This window comes from Eulemur rufifrons, chromosome 15 (genome assembly GCF_041146395.1).
Source record: "Eulemur rufifrons isolate Redbay chromosome 15, OSU_ERuf_1, whole genome shotgun sequence".
Taxonomy (NCBI): domain Eukaryota; kingdom Metazoa; phylum Chordata; class Mammalia; order Primates; family Lemuridae; genus Eulemur; species Eulemur rufifrons.
The window spans coordinates 2,174,476-2,184,300 of NC_090997.1; positions in this window are offsets into that span (position 1 = coordinate 2,174,476).

Here is a 9,825-nt window from a genome sequence, read left to right on the forward strand (position 1 = left end):
GTTTCCCGTGAAGGCTACAGTGATTCACATCAGTCACCCCGTCCTGCCACCCCCTGGTAGGAAGCATCAGCACACTGGCTGCAGGGGGCTCTACAGCCCCTTGTCCTTGTGCATGATGCTGACCATAATCCCCTGCTTGCCCTGGCCAAAGACAGGCCCCTCCTGCAGAGGCCCGGCCAGAACTGTCATCTCATTAAGGCTCTATTACAACTCAGGAATAACAAAAAGGAAATAAATATGCACAGTGACATACACTAGGCAATCCAGTTTACATATGTCTGTCTTCATTCCTTCATTTTAATGATTTTTTTTTCTATTTCAGTAACTCAAATAAATAGTATTTTATTATTAACTAAGCTTCCCCTGCCTGTTTTTATGATTTTGAGATCCACGTCTCATCCAGTAGATTTGAACTGATCCCAAATCCATGAATTACTTTAGTTCTCGCTGATGATCAAGGCCCACATCCACAGACTATTTTAACTTATGGCTGAGGACTACCTCCTGTAAATTATCAGGGCAAATCCATTATTGAGTTCATAACAGAAAGAAGAAACTCAGATGGTTGGAATGTCCAGTTTTCAAGAAGAATACCTTGTTGTCAGTACAGGATTTAGATTTTCTTACAGAAGCCTCATTTCTCTGTATTTTGTCTCAATAGGTGCTAATCTTGCTTTTAATTTATGAATGTGCTTAGTTTACCTTCAGTGCTGGTTGGTTGTACTGACTATATATGGTTATACTGGATAGATTCAGATGTCTATAACGATAGTAGTGGGGGCCTCTTTTGCAATACATTGCAACTCAAGTACGAGTCATGCATGACCCTATCACTAACAGACAGGAGGGAAACCCCTGTCTAAAAATTTTACAGAGGTTCTTGGTTCTTTTCACACTCAAGTGGGAACAAGTCTGCTAATGGGGCACATGAGGTCTCTCCCGAGCTGGGAGAACCACTGACCTCTAGCAAGGTCTCCCTGCCTGCTCCCTGGGCCCCCCACCATGACAGAGGCCACATTCCCGCCCACTCCAGAGTGACGTCCCAGATGGCGAGCTGGGCAGCAGCTGTCACTGGCCAGCAATCCCAACTCCTGAGGCAGGTTTTCCTGTCTCAGCACCTTCCTTCTCTCAGATGTTCAAAGCTGGCACTGTCTACTCCCTTCTGAGCCACCTGTGCCCACAGGCCTGGGGCTGTGCCCTCCACTCTCAACAGGACACCCCTAGAACACCCTGCAGGAAGCCGACATCTACACACAGGCTCGCACACGCCCTGGGTGTGCACAGGGCTTTGGTTCTGTCCAGGAGGAGTGGGGGGAGGCTCACCAGTCCAACAAAGCTTGGCACCTGTGCCAGTGTCATGCGTCAGAGCCCAGGTTGCAAGTGATACGAAGGCACCAGACTAGCAGAGCAGGCAAACCCCTCCGACATGCCGTGCAGAACAGGGACAAGAAGCAAGGGCATTCTGCGCCAGCAAGAAGAGAGAAAACGGGAACAGAGAGGAAATCATACCTGAGCCAGGGTAGCAAGTAGGAGCTTTTAAGTCAGGTGGACCCACGCTCAACCTTCCAGGCTCTTCCCCAGCCACATGTGTCCCAGAGCTGGCCCAACAGACACCTGGCGAACAAGCCAGCGCTGCATGAGACCACCTGAGCCAGTTCCTGCTCTGCAGACCAGTGCTGTGATTCCTCCCTGCGCAGTGGACGGGAAAAAGGGAGCAAAGATACAGTGCTGAGAGAAACAGGCGCAGGCCCTGGGGTGGGCTGGCACCGGTGTCCTCAGCACGTTCCGCCTAAACTGGCAGGGACACTTCGCATGGGGGTCAGGAGTTGTTCTGGACTCTGACTGGGGCCAGGCTGGGAGGGAGGAGGGGGCAGGAGAGCGGGCAGGGGGGGGTCCTGGGCAGGGCCGGGCACTGAAGGAGGCCAAGGCCTGGAGGGAGTTCATTCCTGGTGGCTGTTGGCAGCTCAGACATCTCCCTGCCTCACCTGCCCTGGTCCCCCCGCTGCCCTGGCTCTCTCGGGACTGATGCCTTCGCCTCGTCCTGCCCTCCTGTTCCCCTGCGGACTCCAGGGCTGCTCAGGAGCGATCTTCCTCCCCACGTGGATGACCCAAGGTCAGGGGTCCTGCCCCACTCAGCCCACAGGCCCGTCCTGTCCACAGGCTCGGCCAGTCTGACAGCAGTGCAGTGCCGCCCCCTTGTGGCCACAGGGCTGAGGACAGAGGACCCGGCTCCCCTTTGTCCTCAGCCAGGACCTCCCCAGCCTCGCCCTCTGTCCCAGCCACTGGACAAGGCTCTGCTCACACGGGGCCTCCCGGTCTCAGGCCACGCCCTGAGTGCATCCAGCTTTCCAAAATCCGTGTGATACTGACGTCTCCTCCCACCACTGGGTGATTCTGGACTTTGTCCCCAGGGCAGAGAGAGGCCTCCGGGCCAAAACAGTGGGATCATGTCTGGGGTTGACCTACTCCAAACCCTTGGCACCGCAAGACCCAGCCTCTGGGATGGGGCCTTGGACCCCTGGTCGCCGCCCTTGTTCCTGCTGCTGCGGCTTCTGCAGGGGGAGGCTGCTCACCCCGGGAACCACCTGTGAGTCTCCAGCCCTGGGATCTGGGGAGAGCAGCCCCTGCGCCTTGGGTCCAGGAAGGAGGGAGGCTCCAGAGAGGAGGAGAGGGAAGAAATGGATCACAGGAGAAGGGGGAAAAGAAGGAGAGAGGGAGGAGCCAGGGAGGAGAGAAAAATGGGAAGTGTTCTGTTAGAGGTTGTGCGTGTGTGTGTGTGTGTGTGTGTGTCTCCAGAGCACCAGGGAGTTTCTAGGGTCCTGAGGAAAAAGAGCTAAGGGCAGGTGCTAAGGGGTCCAGCCTGGGAGTTAGTCCCATGGTCCCACTCCTTGTGCTAGGACCTCATGGCCATATCCCAGTCTAGCCTGTGGTCCCAGCACTCAGCTTGCTGGATGGCTGCCTCTTTGTGCCTGTGACAGTGTTACTGCCCAGCCAGGCTCATTGCTGCTGCTCAAGAGGAAGCCGACACACTGAGACAGCAGGGGTTACCGCAGAGACAGGGTTTAATACACAGGGCACCATGCGAGGAGCTGGGAGCAATTTCTCAAATCTGTCTCCCCGGGAATTTGGGGGCCAGGGTTTTTAAGATAGTTTGGTGGGAAAAGGACTAACGAATTGGGTCTGCTGATTGGCTGGAGATGAACTCGTAGGGTCAGGAAGCAGAAATTTTGTCTTCTTGTGCTGAGTCAGTACCCAGGTTGCAAGACCACTTGAGTCAGTTCCTTGGTGTGTGTCACAAGTATGGTTGGGTCAGTTGGTCCCCTGGGACACAAGGTCTGGAAGATATCTTAAAGCCAGGCTTAGGTTTCACAAAGGGGGTGTTATCTATGGGAGCATTGAAGAAAGCCAAGAGTCTTTATGACCATCAGCTATGTGACTCTTCAGTAGTAAGCAATTATAGGAAAGCAAGCAAGAGAACAATGGCTGTTTATATATACATACATATATATATATTTGTTGTTAACTATGCTATGGTAACCTTTGCAGAGCTCAGGCCCCTATCACAATTCCCACTTTATGGCCTTTCATTAGCTTTATAAAGGGAGTTTCAACAGGAGGAGCCAGTGTGCTAGGGCAGGGCCTGTGGGGTCAGGGGCAGAAAGCTGGCCCCTCTGCTGTCCGCAAAGTAGATGGCATTCTTGGATGACATGTGCAAGACTTAGCTTGTGGGTTACAAGGAGCTCATCAGTGAGCTGGCCCAGGCATCTGACCCCTTCCTCTGGATCCAAAGGTCCAACTTTTTCCTATTCCCCAGGTCCCAGGAGTTCTTCCATTCACCTCTTACCCTCTGAGGGCAGCCCCACACCTCCCCAACCTGAGACCCTGGGACCCAGGCATCTACCTCTTCTGCTCTTGCAACCCAAGCACCCCCAGGACCTGCTCCCTGACTCTCCCAATGCCTGAGCTCCAGGGTCCTGCTGCCCCATTCTCAAATTCCTGGATCGTATGGTAATTTTATTTTTAGTTTTCTCAGAAATATCTATACTGTTTTCTACAGTGACTGCATTAATTTACATCACCACCAATGGTGTATAAGAGTTCCCTTTTCTGTGCATCCTCACAAGCACATGATTTTTTTTTTTTTGTCTTTTTAATAATAGTTATCCTATAGTTGTGGCTTTGATTTACATTTCCCTGATAATTACTGATGTTGAGCACTTTTTCATAAACCTGTTGGTCATTTGTATCTCTTCTTTTGAGAAATGTCTATTCATGTCCTTTGGTCCTTTGCACACATTTTTAATGGGATTATTTAGTTTTTTTAATTGTTGAATTGTTTGATTTCCTTGTACATTCTGGATTTTAGTCCCTTGTCAGATGAATAGTTTGCAAATATTTTCTCCCATTCAACAGGTTGTCTCTTCACTCTGTTGAATGTTTCCTTTTCTGTGCAGAAGTTTTTTAGTTTAATATAGTCCCATTTGTCTATTTTGGTATCTGTTGTCTGTGCTTTTGAGGTCCTAATCATAAAATCTGCCCAGACCAATGTCCTACAGTTCTTCCCCTGTGTTTTCTTTGAGTAGTTTTAGAGTTTGTGATTTCAAGTTTAAGTCTTTAATCCATCTTGAGTTGATTTTTATGTAGGGTGAGAGATAAGGGTCCAGTTTCATTCTTCTGCCTATGGATAGGATACCCAGTCTTCCAAGCACCATTTATTGAAGAGGATGTCCTTTCCCCCGGTGTATGTTCTTGGCACCTTTGACAAAAATCAGTTGGCTGTAAATATTAATACTTCGATTTATTTCTGGATTCTCTATTCTGCTCCATTGGTCTATGTGTCTGTTTTTATACTAATACTATGCTCTTTTGGTTGTGATAATCTTGTAATATGCTTTGAAATCAGAGAGAGTAATGTCTTCAAGTTTGTTCTTTTAGGTCAGGATTGCTTTGGCTATTTGGGCTCTTTTTTGACCTCACTGAACTTTAGGACTGTTTTTTCTAATTTTGTGAAAAATGGTGTTGGTTTGTATTTTAATAGGGATTGCACTGACGGTGTAGCTTCCTTTGGGACGTAAGGTCATTTTAACAATATTAATTCTTCTGATACAGGAGCATGGAATATCTTTTTTATTTCAAAATATAAAGTGGGTATAAATGTTTTTGTTACATAGATAGCTTTTATAATACTTTAGTGAGGTCTATAAGTGTTCTCATCACCTGAATAGTGTTCATTTTACCTGTTCGGTAAGTTTTTACCCCTCCCCTCTTCTTGATTTCCAGCAATTTTTACTTCTTTCTGTGCCTGTATGTGCCCATCAATTAGTCCCAAAGTATTAGAGAGTATGTGTGGTGTTTCTTTTTCCATTCTTGACATACTTCACGTAGGATAATGGTCTCCAGTTCCATTCAAATTACAGCAAAAGACATTAACTCACTTATTTTTATAGCTGAGTAGGACTCCTTGGTATATATGTACACCACATTTTGTTAACCCACTCATGAACTGATGGGCACTTGGTTTGATTCCACATCTTTGCAATTGTGAATTGTGCTGCAATAAACATTCGAGTGCAGATGTCTTTTTATAAAATGACTACCTTTGAGTAGATCTCCATTAGTGGCATTGCTCAATTGAGTGGTTGGTCTACTTTTAGTTCTTTGAGAAATCTTTCTACTCTTTTCCATAGAGGTTGTACTAATTTGCCGTTCTACCAACAGTATATAAGAGTTGCTTTCTCTCTGCATTCACACCAGCATCTATTGTTTTTGGACTTTTAAATAAAAGTCAATCTAAGAGGGATAAGTTGATATCTCATTGGGGTGTGTGTGTGTGTGTGTGTGTGTGTGTGTGTTGAGACAGGGTCTTATTCTGTTGCCCAGGATAGAGTGCAATGGCATAGTTCACTACAACTTACACTCCTGGGCTCAAGCAATTATTCTGCCTTAGCCTCCTAAGTAGCTGGGACTACAGGTACATGCCACTGTGCCCAGATAATTTTTCTAGTTTTTGAAGAGATGGTGCTTACACTCACTCAGGCTTGTCTCGAACTCCTGACCTCAAGCTCCTCTCACCTTGGCCTCCCAGACTGCTAGGCTTACAGGCATGAACCAGCAAGCCCAGCCTCATAGTTGTTTTAATTTGCATTTCCCTGATGATTAGTGATGTTGAGCATTTTTTCATATGTTTTTTGGCCATTTGTCTGTCTTCTTTTGAAAAACTTCTGCTCATGTCTTTTGCTCACTTTTTAATGGAGTTATTTATTTGTTTATTGATTTTTTTTTTTTTTTTTTGAGACAGAGTCTCCCTCTGTTGTCCAGGCTAGAGTGCCGTGGCATCAGCCTAGCTCACAGCAACCTCAAACTCCTGGGCTCAAGCCATCCTCCTGCCTCAGCCTCCTGAGTAGCTGGGACTACAGGCATGCGCCACCATGCCCGGCTAATTTTTTCTATATATATTTTTAGTTGTCCATATAATTTCTTTCTATTTTTTTAGTAGAGACAGGGTCTCGCTTTTGCTGAGGCTGGTCTTGAACTCCTGAGCTCAAATGATCCACCCACCTCGGCCTCCCAGAGTGCTAGGATTACAGGCGTGAGCCACCGCACCCAGCCCTATTTGTTTATTGCTGATTTGAGTTCTTTGTAGATTCTGGATATTAGCCCTTTATCAGATGTATAGTTTGCAAATATTTTCTCCCATTCCGTACGTTATCTACTAACTGTTATTTCCTTTGCTGTGCAGAATTTTAAATTAATCAAGTCCCATTTATTTATTTTTGTTGTGGCTATAATTGCCTTTGGGGTCTTAGTCATAAATCTTGCCTAGGCCAATATCTAGAAGAATTTTTCCTGAATTTACTTCTAGAATTTTTATTTTTCATGCCTTACATTTAAGTCTTTCATCCAACTTGAATTAATTTTTGTGAGTGGTGAGAGATAGAGTTCTTGTTTTATTCTTCTGAGTGTGGGTATACAGTTTTCCCAGCACCATATATTGAATAGGGCTTTTTTTCCCCAGCGTATTTTGTTGTCTGCTTTGTCAAAGATCAGTTGGTTGTAGGTAGATGGTTTTATATCTGGGTTCTTTGTTCTGTTCCATTGGTCTATGTCTATATTTTTGTACAATGCCATACTGTCTTGCTTGCTGTAGCCTTGTAGTATAGTTTGAAGTCTGGTAATGTGATGTCTCCAAATTTGCTCTTTTTGTGTAAGATTGTTTTGGTTATTAGGGCTCTTTTGGGGTTCCAAAGGTAGTATAGAATTATTTTTTCTAGATCGGTGAAATATGACGTTGGTATTTTGATAGGGATTGCATTGAATCTGTAAACACTTTGGGCAGTATGGACATTTTACAATTTGATTCTACTGATCCATGAGTATGATATGTGTTTCCATTTGCTTGTGTCATCTGCGATTTCTTTCCTCAGTGTTTCGTATTTTTCCCCCTTGTAGAGAATGTTCACCTTCTTGGTTAAGTATATATTCCTAAGTATTTTATTTTCTTTGTAGCTATTGTGAATGGTATTGAGTCTTTTATTTGACTCTTGGCTTGAGTGTTATAGGTATATAGAAATGCTACAGATTTATGTACATTGATTTTGTGACCTGAGAGCTTACTGAGTTTATCAATTCCAGGAGACTTGGTGTCATCTTTGGGATTTTCTAAATACACTATCATATCATCTGTGAAAAGCAATAGTTTGGCCTTCCCTTTCCCAATTTGGATAGCCTTTATTTTTTTTGACTGTCTGATTGCTCTGGCTGTGACTTTCAGTACTATGTTGAATAGAAATGGTAACAGTGGGCACCCTTGTCTTGTTCCAGTTCCCAGGGGGAATGCTTCCACCTTTCCCCATTCAGTATGCTATTGGATGTGGGTTTGTCATATATGACTTTTATAATTTCAGATATGTTTCTTCTGTGCCTAGTTAGTTGAGTGTTTTTATCATGAAATGGTGTTGGGTTTTGTCAAATGCTTTTTCTGTATCTATTCAGATGATCATATAGTCTTTGTTTTTGCTTCTGTTTATGTGATGAATCACATTTACTGAGTTATATATGTTGAACCATCCTGACATTGCTGGGATGAAGACCAACGAGTCATTCAGAAAGGATATTGGTCTGTAGTTTTCTTTTTTTCTTGTGTCCTCTCCTGGCTTTGGTACCAAGGTGATTCTGGCTTTATAGAATGAGTTGGGAAGGAGTTCCTCCTTCTCGGTGTTGTGCAGTAATTTCTGCAGTCTGGATACCAGCTCTTCTTTGTAGATCTGGTAGAATTCAGCTGCGCAACCATGTGCTCCAGGGCTTTTTTTGCTGGAAGATTTTTTATCACTGCTTCAATGTCACTGCTTGTTATTAGTCTGTTCAGGAGTTCTATTTCCTCCTGGTTGAGTCTTGGGAGGTTGTGTGTTTCCAAGAATTTGTCCATTTCCTATATGTTTTCTAGTTTATGTCCATAGAGATTTTTGTAGTGTTCATGGATGATACTTTGTATTTCTGTGGCTATCGGTTTGTAGTTTCTCCTTTTTCATTTCTGATTGAGCTCATTTGGGTCATTTCTCTTATATTTCTGGTTAATCTAGCAAGAGGTCTATTGATTTTGTTTATCTTTTCAAAGAACCAATTTTTTGTTTCATTGATCCTTTTTATTGTTTTTTGTTTACCATTTAATTTAGTTCTGCTCGACCTTTGCTATTTCATTTCTTCTGCTGGGTTTGGGTTTGTGTCACTCTTTCTTTCTTTTCTAGTTCCTTGATATGTGTCATTAGGTTGTTAATATTGATTTTTGTGTTTTTTTAATGTACACATTTAATGATGCAAATTTTCCCCTTAGGACTGCTTTTGCTCAACTCCACAGATTTTTTTTTAATTTCAGAAAATTATGGGGGTACAAATATTTAGGTTACATATAATGCCTTTGCCTCACCCAAGCCAGAGCTACAAGCATGCCCTTCCCCCATACAATGCACCCCAAATCCATTTTTTGTGAGTTTACCCACGCCCAATACCCCCCTCCCACCTGACTGGCACCCAATGAATATTACCTCCAAGTGAGCACCTTAGTGTTTATCAGTTAGTACCAATTTAATAGCAAGTACATGTGGTGCTTGTTTTTCCATTCTTTTGATACTTCACTTTGAAGAATGGGCTCAAGCTCCACCCAGGATAATACAAAAGATACTCCATCACTTCTTTTATGGCAGAGTAGTACTCTAGTACCAGGACAATACAAGAGGTGCTAGTTCACCATTGTTTTTTGTAGTTGAGTAGTATTCCATGGTATACATATACCACATTTTATTAATCCACTCATGTATTCATGGGCATTTGGCTTGCTTCCACATCTTTGCAATTGTTAATTGTGCTGCTATAAACATTCTAGTACAAATGTCTTTATTATAGAATGTCTTTTTTGTTGTTGTTGTTTGGGTAGATGCCCAGTAATGGGATTGCTGGATCAAATGACAGTTCTAGTTTTAGCTCTTTGAAGTATTTCCTTATTATTTTCTACAGAGGTTATAGTAGTTTGCAATCCCACCAACAGTGTATGAGTGTTCCTATCTCTCTGCATTCATGCCAACATGTATTGTTTTGGGACTTTTTGATAAAAGCCATTCTCACTAGAGTTAAGTAATATCTCATTGGGGTTTTCATTTGCATTTCTCTCATGATTAGAGATGTTGAGCATTTTTTCATATGTTTGTTGGCCATTAGTCTGTCTTCTTTTGAAAAGTTTCTGCTCATGTCCTTTGCCCAGTTTTTAATGGGGTTATTTAATTTTTTCCTGCTGATTTTCCTGAGTTCTATATAGATTCTAGTTATCAGCCC